The sequence below is a fragment of the Macaca fascicularis genome, chromosome 19 (assembly GCF_037993035.2).
Source record: "Macaca fascicularis isolate 582-1 chromosome 19, T2T-MFA8v1.1".
Taxonomy (NCBI): Eukaryota; Metazoa; Chordata; class Mammalia; order Primates; family Cercopithecidae; genus Macaca; species Macaca fascicularis.
Genome location: NC_088393.1, coordinates 39,276,101 through 39,298,224, shown reverse-complemented (window position 1 = coordinate 39,298,224; position 22,124 = coordinate 39,276,101).

Here is a 22,124-nt window from a genome sequence, read left to right as displayed (position 1 = left end):
TGTGTGTTATGGAGATGGGAGCTTGTTCGCCTCCAGGTTTCTGATCTAGGCCCAGCCGAGGGTCTGTGGTAGAGCCTGGTCAGCTGTGAGGGAGACGGCGAGTGCCCCTGCAGGTGGGGCCTGCTCTGGGTGTGTCTGGAGCATGGATGGACCCGCACGCCTGAATGTACTGTAAGGCAGGGCCATGTGGTGAGGCAGGGATGGGCCGCAGGGGAGTTTACCATGTGTAAACCCAAGTGCTTCTTTCTTCTTTGCCCCGTGCCTCAGTTTCCCCACGTGTGGCATAGAGAATTGGAGAAGGTGATGTTTTAATTCCTTTCTGTACTTCCATTCTCTGATTCCAAGTCTCCCTTTCCTGATGTTTTTCTGAAATGCCACCCTACCCTCTCACCCTGAGTGGTGAGAAGCTCAAGTGGACGAAGTCACATAGTGGGCACCAGGTGCTTCCCCTAACAAAAGGATGGTGCTTCTTTGATGGCTGTGAGCAAACCATTTGCACAAATCAGGGCTGCTGAAATACAGAGTGGAAACATGTTTGGGGGAAATAAGCCCAGTCCTCGAAGAGAGATGGCTCCAAGGTGAATTGTACCCATAGGATGGTGGGGAATGTCCCATAGGTTTTGTGGGACCTCCTTGAGCAGTGTCTGTGGTTGGTCTTACCTGATAAAACCAAGGGGTGAGTAAAAATGGATGTGGGTCTGGGGAGGGAAGGAGAGGCAGTGCAGGGCATGGCCTCACTGTTCCAGCTTTCTGTATCGATGTCGAAGACGTTGACCTCTGCTTCAGACGGCAAACTCCATTTTGCAAATTGGTTAGCGGGTGGGGTATTTTGGTCCTCTCCAGTAGGTCTAGGGGCAGAGGGAAGCATGTCTTGTATCATCGACCCATTTGTGGAGTCCCAGGAGGTCTTGGCAACTGGACTTAAGGTCACTGAGAGGAAGTGGAGCCCTTCTAGCTGCTTCCTAACATGCACACCCGAGCGTGGGCATGCACAGCCAGGACGTTCGGGACATGAACTCGAAGAAGCAAGGAGATCTGTCTGGAACAGCAGGACAAGGAGCAGGGAAGTGAAATACAAATGGAAAATACCGGTTGCCTCAATGAGATACCATCCGACACCAGTCAGACTGGCTATCACTAAAAAGTCAAAAAATAACATATGTTGGCATGGATGTGAAAAAAAGGGAACACTTACATATTGTTGGTGGGGAGGTAAATTAGTTCAACCTCTTTGGAAAACAGTATGGAGATTCCTCAGAGAAATCATGACAGGACTGCCATTTATCCTGCAATCTCAGTACTGGATATCTACCCAAAGGTAAAGAAATCATTATAGTATTCATCAAGTATATATTAATCATTATAATGTATACTTATATTCATTACAGCACTATATATATTATATAATATATTCATTACAGCACTATTCACAATAACAAAGTTGTGGAACCAGCCTTAGTGCCCATCAACAGTTTACTGGATAAAGAAAATGTGGTACATACACACCATGGAATATTACACAGCCATAAAAAAGAATGAAGTTATGTCTTTTGCAGCAACATGGATGCTGCTGGAGGCCATTATCCTATGTGGATTAACGCAGGAACGGAGAACTATACACCATGTGTTCTCACTTATAAGTGGGAGCTAATCAGTGGGAACACACAGACATAAAATGGAGATAATAGACACTGGGGACTTCAAAAGGGAGTAGAGTGCGAGTGAGGCAGGTGTTGAAAAATTTCCCATCAGGGATAATGTTCACTGTTCGATTAATGGATACACTAGAAGCCCAATTCTCACCAGTATGCAATATACTTATGTAATAAACAGGCACAGGCACCTCCTGAATCTAAAATTAAAAAAATAAATCACGCGCGCGCGCACACACACACACACACACGCACGCACACAAAAACACACAAAAGAAAATACCAATTGCCAAAACCAAATTCTCCCAGAGCAACATCGCCTGTCCCTCTGGGTCCCATCTCTGCCCGGCACAAAGGCCCCACGCACCAGGGTGCATGGAGGGTCAGCACATACTGCTGCTTCCAGAAACTGAAGCCTTTGGATGAGGTTGGGGAGCCCCTGCTTCTTCCTCCAGCCATGTTACTTCCTGTTTTTGTTTCCCATCCTATGCTTTGCTGCAGGAGCAGGGCCTGCTGACAAGGAACGGGTCCCGTAGAGGAATGCAATCGTGCCCTTGTTTGCCCGGCGCCCTGTTTGTTCCCCGCGCAGAACAATGACCTCTTGTAAGCCAGTGCTTTCCAACCTCATCGAGGGTTACTGCGCAGCCCCGATTCCTCCCCTGATTATCTTGACGCCTGTCAGACTGTGAGGTTCTCCCTCCCCTCTGTGCTCTTTCTTCCTAATAGACATGAAACAGTCCAGTCAATAATATTTTACTTGTCTTCCCACTGCGTGTCTCTTCTTCTGATCAGTTTAGGCGGGTTTGACTGCGGAAAGTCAGAAGGGAGGTTAAGATCTGAAAAGTTCAGCCAAATGTTATCAGCCTCAGAGATGTTGCTAAGGGAAAGGCCCCCGAGCCCTTGGTGACCGGAGCCAATAATAGCTGCGATTCACTGATAGCATCAACGCCTGTCAAAGATCCAGGCGTTTGTGGTTCGTCTGTAAACGCAAACACCTGTATCCAGTCAAGCTATGATGGTTATCCTCTCTTTCCCTGTCATTCCGATCGGTTCCTTGAAGGGGCTGCCAGGATGTTCTAAGCTGTGAGTTGATTTATAAAGTGAAGAGTCTCTCCAAAACTTTGGCATGGATGGAGAAATTGACGAAGGGGGCGCCTCTCTTTTAGGGGGTGATGTGGCGTTTTGACAATGATGAAGTTGACGGTCTTCTTTTAATTGCATTTTTGAACCCATGGCACCCGTGGCCCGAGCCGTGGGAAACATGGGCTTAGGCGTACTTTTAACTACCTTAACACGTCCCCCTGAAAGGACACTTAGTGCTTGTTTGAGATTTTTGCATGTGATGAATTAGATCAAAGTGACTAATAAATAGGGTTTGGGTAAGCTCTTCAGAACACAGTATATGCATAGTTGTGATATTTTCAAGATTCAACAGGCAAGGTCCAAACTGTTAAATAAACTTCAGTAAGTGCAAGGAGAAGACAAAGCCTGTGCTGACCCTCCCAGTTGGGGCGAGATTGTGCGGGGCATCAGATCTCTCTCAGTGAAAGACTTATTGACTTGGATGCTTGGGTGGTCAGCCATGGTGGCCTGGAAAACAGAGAGGAAACGTGGTCACATGGCATCCTTCCCAGGCCACATCCTCAGCTGCTCCACGTGGGTGCTTCCGTGGTTCCCTGGGAGCTCTACCCCTCCTCTGCTGGGAATGTCCACATGCACTTGCCTTCAATAAGCTCTGGCTTCCCATTCCAGCAGCATGAAGGTACAACTGCCCCAGCCACTCAATCCAAGCAGTCCCGTTGTCCACATGACTCTGCATTTGGTACCATCTTGTCCATCTTGTTTGTTTGTCCTTTCTCATCAGCAGCATGCAGCTCAGAGTAGAGGCTGGGGAAGAAGGGAAAAGAAAAAAGACTGGGGAACTAGGTCAGGGCAGGGCACTCAAGGGTATCAGCTAGCAGCACAGTCCCTGGAGTCACAGCTGGGACAAGCTGGGCTTGACCACATGCTTGGACCACACTCTTCTCCAGCCTCAGTGTATCCACATATAAAAAGAGGACAATGACAGTATCAGTTCACTTGCTGTGAGGATGATAGGAGACAATGTAGTGGGTCAAACAATATAAACATGGGACCCATAAAAATGGCAGTTTCACAGGGCACAATGTAACACGAGAAGCACTCAGCAAAATGCCAGGTGCTTAGCAAAACCACTCACTATCAGCGATTTCTCTTCTTCTTCCTCATACTCATTATTTTTATTTTCCTTCTTCCCAACACTTCTGGATGAGAAAAGTCTAATTTGGACCTGGGATTAGTGAAAAAAAAAAAAAAAAAACCTCGGTTATTCGACTCATATTAATGTAAAGCATAGAGTAACAAAAAAATTACAGTGATTTAATCAAGAGCAATTCAGTGCAATTCATATGTAGGCATCACAGGCTCCCTTTGAAAGCCTAGCAGGAGGCAAGGGACATGTGGGCCCACCCTGTGACCAGTCTCCACGAGTGATGCCCACGGGATCTGGCTGGAGATGTTCATTATAAGCTGAGTATTTAAAAGCTCACAAGCCAGATGATTCTCGGTGCCGTCAGGGTAATAAAAACCTAATTTGGATTTTATTTATTTATTTATTTATTTGCCAATAAAGAGAATGTTGAGAAGCATTGGTTCCATCCTTTTAAAATTGTTCCTCTATATTTTAATTCCAAATAAAAGGACTACAGTGAGTTGATGCTCTGGCCACATGTGCTAGGGAGGAGGTGGCACCCCATGTTGGATCCTCAGCTGAAATAATGCTTTTGATGGGGTCTGGGGGTAACTGGCGAAGATTATATAAATGACTGGATTGGAATGATTTGCAAGACCTCGGTGGAGAAGGGTCTGCTTACTCTACCCCTTGTTTTCCATTCCTCTCACTTAAGCCCTCATTGTTTTATGCTTCAAATTGTGCAATAGCCTCTGAAAGCCTTCAGTCTTCTTCCTGCAGTATGAGGTGGAAATCGTTTTCAGCAATGATTGACATGGTCTCACTTCTGCTCAGAAGCCCCATGGGGCCAGTTTCCCACAGCCTGGTGAATGTACTTGTATATCTGCTACTACAAAACCATGAAACTGTATGATATGGTTTAGTTCTTTGTCCCCACCCAAATCTCATCTCGAATTATAATCCCCACATGTGGAGGGAGGGACCTGATGGGAGGTCATTGGATCATGAGGGTGGGTTCCCCCATGCTGTTCTCATGATACTGAATGAGTTCTCATGAGAGCTGATGATTTTAAAGTGTGGCACTTCCTCATTCTCATTCTTTCTCTCTTCCTGCTGCCTTGTAAGACGTGCAAGCTTCCCCTTCGCCTTTCACCATCATTGTAAGTTTCCTGAGGTCTCTCCAGCCATGCAGAACTGTGTGTCAACTCTTTTGTTTATGTCACCCAGTCTCAGGTAGTATCTTTATAGCAGTGTGAGAAAGGACTAATATACTATGTTTAATTGACCATGGTTTGGTAGGCTCAAACTAAGATTTACGTGTTTACTTAAAGAAGGCAAATTACTCTATGGCTTGCAAAGGACTGGTTTTAGCACTGAAAGCCCTCTGTCCTGGGAAACCCTTCAGCCCCAGGAAAACCAGGATGGCTGGTCACTCTAGGTTAAAGAGAAAAGCATCTGGCCGGGCACAGATGCTTTCCTTCTTTCCTCTTTCTTTCTTTCTTCTCTCTTTCTTTCTAGCTGTGGGTTTGCCCTGCAAAGTGCATGTCCTTTGATAGCAGCTCTGAAAGTCAGGTCTTTAGGGATGGGCAAGGGAGTCTTTGGATCAAGGTTGGTGTCCCCACTTGGGCATCCAAAGCAAGTCAGTTTCTGGATGAGGGGCTGCATCTACATAGAAGGTTCCCCCTCGCCATCCCCTGGGGGCATCCCAGCCTCGAGTCAGCTAACTGGGGGCAACTGAATATAGAGAGAAACAGCTCAGTTCATGCCCAGACTTTTCCTTTTCAGGTCTTTCAATTAATATTGTCTTCTAAAGTTAACATGTAGATATAAATCATTAATGCATCATGAATATGCATTCTGTTGTTGATAAAACATTCTCTCTCTCTCTCTCTCTCTCTCTCTCTCTCTATCTCTCTTTTGAAAACTGAATCTCTGGGGAATTTGAGCCCACGAAGATTTGCAGTGCAGGTGAGGGAGCACGTAGTGGTAACCGCTTCCAGCTTCAGCCCCATGGCTGCTATGGTTGCCGCTCCCAGGGGCTCAACTAGAAGATGCCGTCTTTCACATCAAAGTAGAATTCACAGCTGCTGCACACCAGCCCCTTGTTCTAACAGTGAAACTCCAGTCACCTTGAGGGTTCCTCCATCGCTGTAGAAAGTGTGTGTCTTCCCTCCCCAGCACTGGTCTCCTCCTTAAGAATTGACCTTTGAGACTGTGTGTTCAGTAATGTCTCCAGTTTTGCTTGGTTAAACATGGAAAAATGTTCCTCTAGATAGAACCAGCTCCCCATTTATTTCAGAGCACCCTGTCTCTGACGTAATGTTGCCTGGTTTATGGCCTCGTTGCTCTGCGTTTCGGGTTGAGTAATGCCTGCTGGTGCAGGAGGCACCACCTACGTAACCACAGGAAGGGGCATCATCCAGGCGAGGCTTCCAGGCATCTGTTGGGAAATAGCTTCCTTTGTGCCAGACAAATGAATGTTTTTCACATTTCTCACAAAAGGAAAAGGGTTGCATGGCGGAGGTTAACATAACAATCTTCTCTTATTACAGTGATTTATGTGTGCATAACTTCAGCAGCAGAATGTCATCGAGGAGGTCTTTAATTGGCAGACTTCAGGGACCACAGAGGGAGATGACAAAGTGAGCTCTAGAGAAATGAGAGTGTCGGCTGCCATTCCCAGCTCATCCCTGCAGAGGAGGTCTAAATAAATCTCTTGGGGAAGGCAGTCAACTTTTAAACTTTTTATTAACCTGATCTCGGCTAATGAAATACAAAAAGGAGGAGATGATCTCCAACTTCAGATGATTTGGATCTCGTGATGCGGCAAATGACTGCCTAGGTTTCTCGAGACAACGAAACACAAGTCCTCTGGCAATTTTCATTCAAAGACAACAATACTGCAATTTGCAGCCTTTATGACTTCAATGAGTCACTTGGTCTCGTCTTGCCACAAAGGATATAATCACGTATTTTTAGGCATGTCAAAAGATGTATTTTCTTTTGTGAACAGATTCTGAGCCCTTGGATAGAGGTGTTGTTTTTAAATGAAGTCTTTGCTGCTCTGGTGACGTGATGGGTTTCAGACAAGAGTCTTTCCCCTCTCAGAACATTGTGAACTGTCTAGAAGGTCGGGCACGCAATGGAATAGAGAGGGACTTCTTTGACAGCACCATCCTAATATCTGTGTCACTGTTAGGAATGCTGCGGTCTTTCCAAAATCATGATCAACGACTTTAGAAACATCTGTGTTTACATGCCCTCAGAAATTGTGTGGGCCTTTCTAGGCATTAAACTCCAGCACCTGTGATGCAGCGGTTCCCAAACTGTGGGCCAAGTGCTTTCATGGGTCACTAGGTTTTTGAAAGAGGACTAAGCATTTCTATGCTTTCATTTATTTTCCAAGTCACAGTATACTAAAAATACGATGTCTTTAAGTTAGGTTCCCCCAGAAGCAGACACTGTTATAAGAATTAGAGTGCAAGTTGTTTCTTTCAGTGGTGGTTGCAGGACACACTGGTAGGGGATGGGGAATGGAGGTGTGATGGTTAATTTTATGTGTCAACTTGACTGGGCCATGTTACCCAGATATTTAGTCAAAATTGTTTTGGATGTTTTTGGATGAAAGTAACATTTATATCGGTAGACTTTGAGTAAAGCTAATTGCCCTCCATAAAGTGGGCATCTAGTTATTTGAAAGTCTGAATAGAATAAAAGACTGACCTCCCCTAAGCAAGAGAGAATTCTGCAGCAGACAGCCTTCCAACTAGAACGACAACATTGGCCCTTCTTTGGGTGGGTCTCCACCCTGCAGGCCTAACCGGCAGATTTCGGACTTGCCAGCCTGCAAAATCACATGAACCAACTCCTTCAAGTGAGTTTGGCTCTCCATATACAATCATGCATTGCTTAACCATGGGGATACTTTCTGAGAAATGCATCCTTAGGTGATGTCGTCACTGTGTGAACCTTGTAGCGTACATACACAAACCTACATGGTATGTCTTACTACACACCTGCACTATATGGTGTAGCCTGTGGCTCTTAGGCTACAAATCTGTGAGCATGTTACTGTACTGAATACTACAGGCAACTGTAACGCAGTGGGAAGTACTTGTGTTGTCTAAACAAATTTAAACATAGTGCATTCTGCTATGATGTTGTATTAATCTGTTTTTGTGCTGCTGATAAAGACATACCCGAGACTAGGTAATTTATAAAGAAAAAGAGCTTTAATGGACTCACAGTTCCACATGACTGAGGAGGCCTCACAATCATAGGAGAAGGTGAAAGAAATGTCTTACATGGTGGTAAGCAAGAGAGAAGATGTACAGGGGAACATCCCTTTTATGAAACCGTCAGATCTCATGAGACTTATTCACTATCATGAGAACAGCATGGGAAAGACCTGCCCTCATGATTCAATTACCTCCCACTGGGTCCCTCCAATGACACAGTGAATTATAGGAGCTACAATTCTAGATTTGGGTGGGGACACAGCCAAATCATATCAGATGTCATTGACAGTCATGATGGCTAATACATCACTGAGCGATAGAAAATTTTCAGCTACATTGTTATCTTATAGGAGCACCATGGTAGATGTGGTCTGTTGTTGACCAAAATGTTGTTATGCAGTGTGTGTATACACATCCCATTGACTCTGTTTCTCTGGAGAACTCTGGCTAAAATAGGTGGTCTTTAGGCCCTAATTCCATCTAACCCGAGAGGAGAAGGGAAGGGAAGAGGACTGATACAGAATGCATTGAATGAGCAGGTTGCTCTGCCTGGCAGCCAGGAGTTCTGGGAATGTAAACAAATCCTGAGTTGTTCCAAGTAAGGGAGGAAATGGCTGGGTATGAATCTATCAACTCCTATCTGCTACTGGTGGAGTGGAGGGCTGTCCTGGGGCATTAGCCCTCTGGTGCATGCTTGCAGCAGACACCTTTGATGCCTGTACTAGAAATCTGAGTGCTAGTGCAGGGCACAGAGGTGATGTACAAATACTACCACGTTAGGGTCTGTACAACGTTATGCTTAAGGGACTACTCTAAGCATACTGTACATTTGGGGGAAGGGGGCTCTGGAATGCAGGGTTGCAAGAATATATTATGGGCTTTGTCTTTAGGATATGGGATACTCTATGTATGACTTTGCATGGCTTAGTGTTGCCTGGGTTTGGTGTGGTCCAACGTAAGTAGAGTGGTCAGTATATCCCTGATGTGAGCCAGTGGGTGGAGAGATTGCTACAGTTTATTAATGGTCCAGTTTATTGGACTGTAGCAATGGTCCAATGGTCCAACTGTAGCAATGGTCCAATTGCTACAGTTTATTTATTATCTGGATCCAAAGAATAGTTGAACCTAGTGCTGGTTATATCTAAAGGCACCAGGGGTATATGTCTTGAAGGATACAATTCATTGGTTGAGGTGGGTGTTTGGTTTCTTCATTGTGGGCAAGCCCTTTATTTTCATCTTAATGTCAGAATACCTGCAGCTAAACTAACTTGCCATCTAAGTCTTTCAGACGGACTCTGTTTCTAGCCATGTATTTCTATCAGAGTCTCTTCCACCTTTCCCTTCTCCCAGCCGGGACCACGGGGGCAGCTCTGCCTCTTTCCTGCTATTTCCTCAGCCAAGTAATCTTAACACCCCATTCGTCTTTCCTTTGAAGAGCCTCTCCATCCTTACAGTCTTTTTTATTTTATTTTTCCAAGTTTCTACATGCAGCATTCATTTTTATTTTATTTTTTTTCAAGATTATTTTGGTCTTATTTTATTTTATTATTTTTTTGAGACAGGGTCTCATTCTGTTGCCTGGGGTGGAGTACAGTGACACCATCACAGCTCACTGCAGCCTCAAACTCCCATGCTCAAGTGATCCTCCTGCCTCAGCCTCCCAAATAGCTGGGACTACAGGCATACACCACCATGTCTGGCTAATTTTGTTGTTGTTTCTGAGACAGGGTCTTCCTCTGTTGCCCAGGCTGGTCTCGAACCCCTGGCTTCAAGCAGTCCTCCTGCCTCAGCCTCCCAAAGTGTTGATGGGCGCCCAGCCCATCCTTACGATCTTGACTTTTGTTATTATTGGAGAGGAAGATGAGTGTGCTAACCCCATTTACCTTAACAAAATCATTTTGCTCATAGCCAGAAGCTCAGATGTTTCAGACGTCTACCAGGCAGAAGTATGATCTGTTTTCATGTCTGCCTCTCTGGGGTAATGGCTACACCATACCTACCTATAAATACTTGGAACAGCCCATGTATAGTAAGTGGTAAAATACACCCAGAGTAATAATTCCATATGTTTAATAACCAATGTGCCAATGAGACTGCTGCTCCTTGCCTCTGCAAGCTCCAAAGGGTGCCATCGTTTTGTAATCTTGTGGGCTGGTAGAACAGGCCCTTTAAAACTCAAAGTGGTTGGGGTGTTCTAATGGCTCTCACTTTCCTTCTGTAAAAACCCGTGTGTCTGTGGGGCTCGTGTGCCACTATTCACGAGGTGACAGCGGTGATCAGAAATGTAATTTTCAATATTTATGATTGAAAATGTAATTTAGAAATGAAAGAAAGGGCACTTGTTCCTCCTTAGCTCGAAGTGAAATCATTGTTTTGAGACGTGTTCTTTGTGCAGTTAATCTGGCCAGTGTAATTTACCACACCACGGCTGAATTGTAAGTCTGGTGCTCTATTCATCAAATAAGAATTATTTGTGCAAAATGCATTTGAATTAGTGGGTGTTGTGTGGTGCAGTGGTGATTTGATTTCAGAAATCTGGCAAAGGCAGGAGTTCAGTGAGGTAAGTCTGCAGTGTCACCTCCAGGGCACTGGTTCCATAAAAGGGTCAACAGTTGAGGTTGGCCGTGTGAGGAAGCTGCCAGGTCAGGGTTTCGGGTCCTTCTCCCATTTTGTCTGTGAGGCACTAGCCCACTTGGATGTGACCAGGGGATGTCAACAAGCTTAGAAAAGTTATGGCTTGTTGAGCTATGCAGCTTGGCCTGCACTGTGTGTGTGTGTGTGTATGTGTGTGCATGTGTGTGTTTAACTTTCCATTTTTAAATAATTTAAGCTGCACACGAAGTTGCAAGAATAGCACCAAGAGAAGAATTCTTGCGTATTCCTTCCCCACCTTCCCCCAATGGTAACATCTTACGTGACCATAGCACATTATCAAAACCAGGAAACTGGCATTGGTACAATATTATTGACTGAACTATAGACCTTATTTGAATGACATGTGAATGTTTTAAAAATTGAATTGGTTGTAGGGTGAGGTCGTGCGGAAGTAAGAAGATTTATTCATACTGAGCCTGTGTTCTGCAGGGGAACAGCAGGGAGCACTGAGTCACAGCAGCCCCTCCTGGAGAGGGACAGGCTCCCCAATTTGCTCTGCTCCTCTCCACCGCATAGGGACATACACCTTACTAGCTTTGGTCATTTACTCTGCCTGCTGTGTCCTTGTGGGGATTGAAGTCTGCAATGCCTGTAATAATAGCTGCAAGTTCCCCAGTGGTAGCTGGGGGCTGAGAACCATGCCCTTGCTGAAGAACCTCTGCTTTAAGGAGTGGTCACCCCAGGGGCCAGGGGCTCAGCAGAGGAATTCCCTTTGGAGAGCAGTGGACTTTTTCTGTACAATACGCAGACATAGTGGATAGTGGAACCACTCACCACTCACCACAAATAGCGAGATGTTCATGAGATGTGGTGTGTGCTCATAGCCAAACTACAGACGCACAGAAGCAGTTGTTTTACAAAAAGTAAAGTATTGCTGGGGCTAAAGACATGTTTCAGGGTGTAGCAGTGCCCCTCTTCGCTCCTGCTAGCCCTCTGGCTGAACTGCATGGCATTTTGTGGTCCTTGGTTATCCTTTTGCAAAGCCGTGGAATAGATTTGGAGGCAGATATGCCCTTTCACGCTCCTCTTGTGATGGCGTTTAATTCATAAGCAAGATAGGCGTTGGGTCCTGGTTCTAAGAACAGTCTCCTGTCTTTTCAAGGATAGGGAAGATGGAGGACTGGATGCAGGTGCTGTTGAACTGAAGCCTCTGAGACACTTCCTGGAGAGGTGTCAGTGCTGCAGAGGGCTTTGTAAACATAGAGCCCTTGGAAGGGGCCATCCTTTCCTTCCCCAATTCAGTTCAGCAAACACTTGCTAATGCCAGTATGCGACAGGCACAGTGCTTGGTGCTGGGGCACCACAGATTAGTAAGTCATAGCTCCTATCTTTGGGGAGCTCTCGGGGCTCTGGGAAAGAACCATTGACACCACGAAGTAGATGAAAGCCAGGGTGCTATTTCACCACAGCGCAATGGGAAAGCCAGTGATGCAATGCATGCTGCCGGAACATCTGAGGTGGAGGCTCCGTGTATCCCACCAGCAGGCTCCCGTGCATGCGGCATGCGTGCTACAAGAGCAAACACCAAAGTAGCAAGTGCTTTTTTTCTTTTTAGAAGGCTGTGAGGGAAAGCAGGTGGGTGAGTGGTGATGGGAGTAAGGCAGGCCACAAAATGAACATCTGGAAAGAGAGACAAACAGAAACTCCCTTTCTCTGCAGAGCGGCTGTTCTTCCCCGGCCTCACAGTGCTAGAGAATTAGTTCTGGATTCTCTTAGTAATTAATAGCATTTAAGTTCCAGGGTAGTCAGTTTTGATTAAGCAAACATTAAATTAATCCAATCTGCAAACACTTACTCTCTAAGCACTGCTGGGGGAGAGAGGCGGCTGGATGGACAGATGGATGTGTTCTCATTGGATTGCGGGCCACCTCCGAGTAGTTACAGCTGGATCAATACGGCTCCTAGAGCTATAATAGAATGGCTTCGACATGCTCATCTGTGGCTGAGAACACAGTATACACATTGATTTCCTGGCCTGATATAACCCATTTACCTATTCAGCTACTCCGTTCAGGAAGGTGGAGGGGTCCCCAGGCCCAAGGGAGCAATGATGCCTGTAAGTAGGTTAGCAAATGCTTGGGAAATGTCTTAATCGGCGACATGGTTCCTTTTTTAGGAAGGCGCGTTTCTTTGTAAAGAAAAGGCCTCCTTAGAATCATATTGGCTTTGTCTGGGGAAGCAGGGGAAGTTGGGGTGTCACCGTTTCCACTCATCAGGATTTGCCCTTCTCATCATTGAAATCTCAGGTGTTGAACAATTATCTTAGTTCACGGAGCATTAAGGGCTTCACTGTGGAGTGCATTCCAGGTGTGTCTTTGGCTCTGACTTAGGTAGGTTTGGGGAGCTCATAGAAAATGCACCAGGCTCACTCAGACAGGAAGGATGCTTTCCTATATCTACTTTTGCTTTCCAATTTAATTTATCTTATTTATTTTTACTTCTTGAGACACGGTCTTGCTCTGTCACCCAGGCTGGAGTGCAGTGACCTGATCTCCGCTTACTGCAAACTCCACCTCCCAGGTTCAAGTGATTCTCATGCTTCTGTCTCCCGAGTAGCTGGGAGTACAGGCATGAGCCACCACATTTGGCTGATTTTCATATTTTTAGTAGAGATAGGATTTTGCCATTTTGGCCAGACTGATCTTGAACTCCTGACCTCAGGTAGTCTGCCTGCCTTGGCCTCCCAAAGTGCTGGGATTACAGGCATGAGCCACCACATCTGGCTCTCTTTCCAATATAATTTAAAAAGAAATAGCTGGACTCAGTGGCTCATGCCTGCAATCTCAGTGCTTTGAGAGGCTGAAGTGGGAGGATCACTTGAGGCCAGGAGTTTGACACCAGCCTGGGCAACATAATGAGACTCTGTTTCTACAAAAATAAAATAAAATAAAATAAAAAAATTAGCCAGGCACAGTGGTGAGCACCTGTATTCTTAGCTACATAGGAGGCTGTGGCAGAAGGATTGCTTGAGCCCAGGAGTTTGAGGTTGCAGTGAACCTATTTTACCACTATACTCCAGCCTGGGTGACAGAGTGAGACCCTGTCTCTTTAAAAAAAAAAAAAAAAAGGCCAGCGCAGTGGCTCACGCAGGTAATCCCAGCACTTTGGGAGGCTGAGGCGGGCGGATCATGAGGTCAGGAGATTGAGACCATCCTGGCAAACACGGTGAAACCCCATCTCTACTAAAAATACAAAAAATTAGCAGGGCATGGTGGCGGGCGCCTGTAGTCCCAGCTACTCGGGAGGCTGAGGCAGGAGAATGGCGTGAACCTGGGAGGTGGAGCTTGCAGTGAGCCGAGATGGCGCCACTGCACTCCACCCTGGGAGACAGAGCAAGACTCCATCTCAAAAAAAAAAAAACAAAGAAAAAACTCATAAAAAGAAATTTTGCAGTTGTGTTTAGCTCATCATTTCCAAGTGAAGTTCAGCCATGAGATATTCATAAACTCTTTAACATGTTAAAGTTACAGAGAACTAAAGACCAGGTCAACCAAGGACCTATGACATCCCTCCTTAACTGACTAGTTAAGGGTCAGTTAACTGGTCACTTAACTACTCAGTAAACTTTCTGTTTTTTGAGACAGGGTCTTACTCTGTCACCCGGGCTGGAATGCAATGGTGTAATCACTGTTCACTTCAGACTTGAACTCCTGGGCTCAAGTGATCCTCCTGCCTTGGCCTCCCAAAGTGCTGGAACTACAGGTGGGCACCACCACATTCGACCAAGGCCTGGTTAATTTTTCTTCCTTCTGTGGAGCATTTATTAATACTAACATCTTGATTGTTCTATGGAACAGACTTTGGAAAATGATACTTTAAGTTCACATAGAATTTGTTCTTTGCCCTAACAATGATAGTTAATATCTGTTTATCATTTACTTTTGAAGAGACAGTGTGCTGATTTGTGTAAACTAGCTCCTTCAGTCCTCACAAAAGAAATCCTAGGAAGCAGGGGCCATTATTATTTTTCATTTTATTTTTTTTGAGACAGAGATTTGCTCTGTTGCCCAGGCTGGAGTGCAGTGGTTCGATCTTGGCTCACTGCAACCCCCGCCTCCTGGGTTCAAGCGATTCTCCTGCCTCAACCTCCTGAGTAGGCATTACATTCCTCCTGAGTAGGAATTACAGGCGTGCACCACCATGCCTGGCTAATTTTTGTATTTTTAGTAGAGATGGGGTTTTGCCATGTTGGCCAGGCTGGTCTTGAACTCTTGACTTTGGCCTCCCAAAATGTTGGGATTACAGGCATGAGCCACCGTACCTGGCCACAGGGGCCATTATTGAGACCCCATGTCACAGTGAGGAAAGTAGCATGTGGAGAGACTCAGTACCTTGCCCAAGGTCACAGACCAAGGGTGTGGCAGAACCGGGGTTTAGTCGCCGTAAGTTTGCAATAGGACCCAAGCACATGGCCGCCAGTTTTTTTCAGCCTCAGAATTGCTTGTTTTTACATTAATAAGTAACAACTCGAAGTTCTGTTGAACTGGCTCAAGTCAGAGGCTGAATGCTTGACTTAGGAAAAAAATAGATGACTTGTTCCCAACAGAAGCATTCTTCCTTTGTTTCTAGAGGACACACAAAATATACTGAGGACTCTTCATCCTTGCACGCATTTGTTCATACTTTTGGAAATAGCTAGGGGCACGTGGTGACAAAAGTGTAATGTGCTGTTGGATGGGCTGTGGGCACTGTGGCCCCACCATCTTTCTGTGGCTGTTTAACTTTGCCCTTGTGGATACAGGTAGTGAGTGAAGGTAGTTTAGTGGCATCAACCTTCCGCCAGCTCCTTTATTCTAATCTCTTAAATGATTCTCGTGCATGTTTGATGTTAACTCTGCCTTTTGATGTGGTATCCTCTTTATTAGGCAGTATAGAATACAGCTTTTAATATCAGTGTGTGTCTTACACATGTGTTCAGAGAACACATTACATTAGAAGGTGCTGGGAAGGAAAAAGAGGCTAGTGATCTTAAATGCGTCCAAGTGCCTTTATGAGATGCAATCAACCATGTCTTAATTCCCTCTATCCATCATTAGTTGAGTGGTGAAAATATATGCAAAAGAAAATGAAAGCCAGGCAGTAAGGTGGTGAAGAGGTTTTACAAATTAAATTATTTGAGTATATGATTCCTCAGATAGAAGGATATTGTCCAAAGGACTCTTTAATTATTATTCACTTCCTTTGGTGCACAAGAGAATACTGTCAGGGCCACAAGAGCACTTCACTGCAGTCGAATTAAAAGGATAACTATCTGACATAGGGCTGTGTCTACACTGGATGAAATACGCTGTAGGCGGGGCTTCTCTATGCCTCAGATTGACAGGCCTTTGCTTTTGTAAGAAAGAGCTGGCTGCTGATGCAGTGATCTTGGTCAGATGTCTCATTAATGGCTGGGTGATTGTCCTGAACCTTCTCCCTCTGCAGATGGCTCAGCTGTCCCTGAGTCCTGATCCCCTTTGTCTTTAAAAGTCATGTATTCTGACCAAACAAGCTTCATAATCATCTAGTCTAACATTTACTCTGGAAAAAGCCCAGTGGTCCAAAACTCTTTTCCATTTTTAACAAAAAGTATGGGATCTAAGTGTAGAACAAAGAGAAAACAGTAACAGCCAAAAAAAATTTGATTTCTATCCTTTGCATTCTTCCAGCAGGGGAATTCACCTGCTTGAGTGTGCTTGAAATGGGAATGCTATGGGGATACAAGGTCATGGCTGTGGGTGCCTGGGCTCCCCTACCCAGGATGTTTTGGAATCGGCCTGCAATTTACAATGAGTTTTGGGCATGATCAATGCATTTTGATGAAAAGCACAACCTAGAGGTTGTCCCAAGGAGGTAGTGGGAGATCAAACCATCCCAGTGTCAGTAACGGGCAGTGGGCCTAAGACACTGCAAAGCAGGGCACCGTAGAAAAAAAACAAATCTGAGTGGCCATCATGGGCATAAATCAAGACATTTTGGACTTTCTTGAACTTCACTTAGGTTACTATTAAGATTTTAGGGTTTTTTTTTTTTTTTTTTTGTTGTTGTTGTTTTTGAGACAGGGTCTCACTCTGTTGCCCAGGTTGGGGTGCAATGGCACGATCTCGACTCACTGCAACCTCCACCTCCTGGGTTCAACCGATTTTTCTGCCTCCGCCTCCTGAGCAGTTGGAATCAAAGGCATGCACCACCACGCCAGGCTAATTTTTGTATTTTTAGTAGAGATAGGGTTTCACCATGTTGGCCAGGCTGGTCTAGAACTCCTGACCTCAAGTGATCCACCCACCTTGGCCTCCCAAAGTGTTGGGATAACAGGCGTGAGCCACCACGCCTGGCCTACTATCATGATTTTAAATTATGCACTATTGCAGAGGGCACCAGGGAGCCCTGTAGTCTTTCAGATCATCTTTCTGGGGCTCAGCCTTCTCTGGGATGAATCCGATACTGGGCGAGACTCACAGCACCCCCATCCCTCCTGCTCTTCTCTCTTACTCCTGGCTTCTGTTTTCAGTGACTCCCAGGGTGCAGGTGGGTAGCTCATATTGCCATCAGGGAAGAGACTGAGGAAGAGAGAGTGAGAAAATTGCTGATAGGTGGTTATTAGCTGCACATAAACTGTAATCTTGACTCACCTTATGGGTGTAATAATTACCAAGGCGCCCCTCTACAAGAGCACCGTGGCTTTGTGAAGGAATTAAGTAAGTGCCTTTATTAACCCTGCAAGACAGGGTCAGGTGGGTGTGCAAAGCTGCTATTATCCACACCTGCGAGGTGTGCTCATTTGCTGGTGGTTTTAGATGTGTTCTTCTACCTTTTAGGTGGCTTCAAGCACAGTCCTCATTCACATCCTGGTGTTCATAGTGACAGAGAGTTAAAATTAAAAAAAAAAATCTGATCAATGGCAAAAAAGCGACAAGACGAAGACATACCTGGAGACTTCGTATCTCTGAAATGAGGTGCCTCCACACCATCTTTGTTATTGAGTCTTAGCTGCCGTATTTTTTATTTGGAAATCTTCACCTTCCTCCGGATTGGCTTTAATGATGGCTCCATCTGAGATTCTCCTGTTTACCATTTACCTGGGCATTGATTTGGACAAAGAATCGTCTCTCTGCTGCCAGACAAGTTAGGTCTTAATCTATTTTCTTTATTTTTAAAAAATCTTCCCTACTGACATTTAGGGCAAATGGGTGGTGGATGATGAGGGACAGGAGAAAATACCCACTCTCTCTCCACCTTCACGTCCCCACAGCTTCCCTGTGCTGATGACATTGTATGATTCTTGGCTTATCATGAAAAAAGAACAATCTTTTTTCCATATTCATAACTAATATACACTCACTGAGAAAAATTTAGAACATGCATAAAGAAAATTATAAAATGAAAATAATCTGTAACCTCAGCACTCAGAGATGGTCACTGAACCTTTTGAAATACATCATCCTGGCCGGGCGTGGTGACTCATGCCTATAATCCCAGCACTTTGGGAGGAGGCGGGCAGATCATTTGAAGTCGGGAGTTTGAGACCAGCCTGGCCAACATGGTAAAATCCCATCTTTACTAAAAATACAAAAATTAGCTGGGCATGCTGGCAGGTGCTTGTAATCCCAGCTACTTGGGAGGATGAGGCATGAGAATTGCTTGAGCCCGGGAGGCAGAGGTTGCCGTGAGCAGAGATTGTACCATTGCACTGCAGCCTGGGTGACAGAGCAAGACTCCTTCTCAAAACAACAACAACAGCAACAAAATCATCCTGTTGTTTCCTATACATATACATGAATACATGTCTACGTATATATTAATTTTTAAAAATAGATCACAATTATATTCAGTTTTACAACAGGGACTTTTTAAAAATAGTAAGCAAGGTTCTCTCTCCACCATATTCAATAGTTTGATAACCCATATTATTCACTTATAATACAATGACTATGATTTCATATCATCAGTATTATTTATAACATTACTTTTCATGGCTAATCATTGTCTATTGCGTAGAAATTCCCTTATTGTTGTACATTTCTATTGTATAATTAGACTGCCTTTCTTTGATTTCTGAGATTGCCTACTTAAAAGTGTTTATTGGACGCTCATATTTGTAGTTTTTGAATTTTATGTTTTTCTATCTCACACTTGTTTGCCCATTTGATTGGGAAAAGCTGACTACATATTAAAAATACAAAATGTTTATCATATATGTTGCAATAAATTTTTAGTTAATGGTATTAAAACCTTTTTTTCATGAAAGATACCATGTAGAGAAAAGCGCACAAAACAAAAGCATATAGCTCAATAATAATCATGTTCTGAACACCCATGTAACTACCATCCAAGCCAGCAATCCAAAATCTCCTTGTACTTCACAATCACTATTCTCTCGTCCCCAGCAACATCCATGCCAAACCAAAAGAGCATGCTGACTTTCATGGTATGCAATTCCTTGCTTTGCTTTATAGTTTGCCATGTAAGCATGCATCCCTAAATACTATAGCATCGTTTTACTAATTTTCTGAACTTTATATAAATGGGAACATGCACTGTGTTCTTATGTGTTTGTTGCCTGTAGCTGTAGTTCCTTCCTTGCCATTATTGCAGTTCATTCCTGCAGTCTTCCATCGTATGACTACAGCACAATGTATTTTTCCATTATTCTGTTGATGGACATTTAAGTAATTTCAGTTTTGGGGGCAATTGATAATGCAGCCATGAATATTCTTGTATATGTCTCTTGGTTCACATACATGTGTATTTCTTTTGCATATGTAACTAAAATTGTGTTAAAGTATGTATAAGTTCAGCTTTGGCATACACTGACAAACATTTTTCCAAAGTACTTGTACAATTTACACCCCACGTGGAGTGTCTGACTGTTCCTGTTGGTCTACATCCTTGCCAAAACGTAGTGCTGTTAGCTTTTTATTTTATTTTTATTTTTAAATTCCAACCATTCAGGTGTGTGGATTGTGGTATCTCACTGTGGCTTTAACCAGCATTTCCTAGGTGACTAATGAGGTGGAACACTTCTGGTCTGTTTATTTGCCATTTGGAGATCCCGGCTCGTAAGTGCCTGGTCATGTCTTTTTGCCATCTGTCTATTCTGGCTCACCTGTCTTTCTTCCAATAGCTTTGTGGTTTTGGTGAAAAGCCTTTGTTAGTTTCATGTGCCACAGATGCGTTCCCATGATCTGTCTCTTCTGTTGGAGTGTTTTGATGAACAGAAATTCTTAGTTTTAATGTAGTAAAATCTACCCTAAGGTCATGAATACACTCCCGTATATTACTTTTCAGTGGCTTTATTAATTTGCCTTTTATATTCAGGTCTAAAATCCCCTAGGTATTGATTGTTGAGTATTGTGTAAGGTAGGGTCAGTTTTATTTCCTGATAGATATCTAGTTGTCCCATTGTCATTTCCTTCTAACTCTCAAGTATGACTTTTCTCCTGTAGAGCAAATGCGTATATACATGTACATATATGTACACACACACATATGTACATACATATATATAAACTCAGTCTTGTTATCATTCAGTTCTACTGGCTTTGAAGAAGCAAGCTGCTATGATGTAAACTGACTATGGAGAAGGTCACGTGGCAGGGAATTGGGTGCAGCCTCTAGGAGCTGAGGTCTCAATCCTACAGCTGCAAAGGGACTAAAATCTACCAACAACCACCTGGGCTTGGAAGATGACCCCGATCTCCAGATGAGAACGCAGCCTGACCAACACCTTGAGTGCCACCTTGTGAGACTCTGAGCAAAGACCCAGCTAAGCCACACTTAGACTCTTGATGCACAGAAAATGTAAGATAAGGAATGTGTGTTTTCTAAAGCCACTGATGTTGTGATAATCTGTTTCGTGGCAATAGAACGTTGATACAATAAGCTTGTCAACTTCTAAAAAAATACTGTTGGAATTTCTATTGTGATTGTATTGAATAGATCATATTGGGGAACACACAGTATTTTACAAAATCAAGCTTCCAGTTCATGAACATAAAATATCGCTCTGTTTATATTCTTTTATATTTTTCTCAATGATGTATTATAATCTTGAATGTGGAGATCTTCCACTTTTTTGTTTGGTCTATTATAGGCTTTTGATATAGAATTTTATTTGATATTTGTTGTCATGGTTTTAATTATATTTGTAGATGGTATATAAAAATACATATTTTAAATATATTGCTCTTATATCGAGCAACCATGCTAAACCCACTTATTATACTAATTCGTACTTCCTTTTTTAAAAAAAATCCACAACTTGTTACTTCACTTCCAAATCCTCTTTTGTTTACTTTTTGACTTAATTCTTAATTTCAAAAACAATATTCCAATATTTTATCATTGAGATCCAGTTCCTCTACCGTAACTTGTTGAAACTTGGGCAGCAATCTTCAATACTTTTTTTGGGTGAGTCTATTAAAAGCACTTCTCAGTCTTCCTAACTGGAATTGGTATATATCCCCAGGTGAAAAAGGTAACCCCAAATTCTAGGCCTCCTGGGCCTCCATTTCCCATTGGTCATGGATTGTTAATTCTTCTATATTTTGTTAGTTCTGTATTTCCTTAAAGTATTTTTTTTTTATTTTTAATGTGTTATCTAGTTTTTCTAGTTATCATGGGGAAATGACAGTTCAAATAATCTATCATACCCTTATCAAAAGTGGAAGTACTACAATAATTTTTTAGCCATTTTATGGAGGTATAGTTTACATAATTTATAAGCCAAAGCATTCAATGATTATAAGTGTACAGTTCAATGAGTTTTAGTTTTATGTATAAATGTATAGAGTCATGCAACAGTGGCCACAATCAAAGTTCAGAGTATTTCCATCACTCCTAAAGGTTTCTTCATGACTTGTAGTTGGTTTCCATTCTCAGCACTTAGTCCCAGGTAACCACTGATCTGCTATCTATTGGTATAGATGGGCATTTTCTAGAAAGTCCATGTAAATGGAATCATACAATCTGTGATCTTTTGTGTCTAGTTTTATTTCACTTAGCATAATGTGTTGAGGTTCATCTGTGTAATTTCATGTAATGATTTATAGTTTTCAGCATACAAGTTTTTAGTTATAATTTTGAAGTTTCAGCATATAAATCTTTTGTTTATTCCTAAGTATTTGTTTTGATACTAAGGTGAATTTTTTTCTTAATTTTGTTGTTTATAGACATATAATCGGTTTTTGCATATTGATCTTTTGATCTGTGACTTTGGTGAATTCTCCCAGTAGTAGTACCTTTTCATGATCTATAGAAATGAATAGAAATTTACTTCTTTTTCAATATGCATATGACCCTTGAACAATGTGGGAATCAGGGGCACTGACTTCCTTGCATAGTTGAAAATATCATAGAACTTTTGGTTGCCCCAAAACTTAACACTAATAC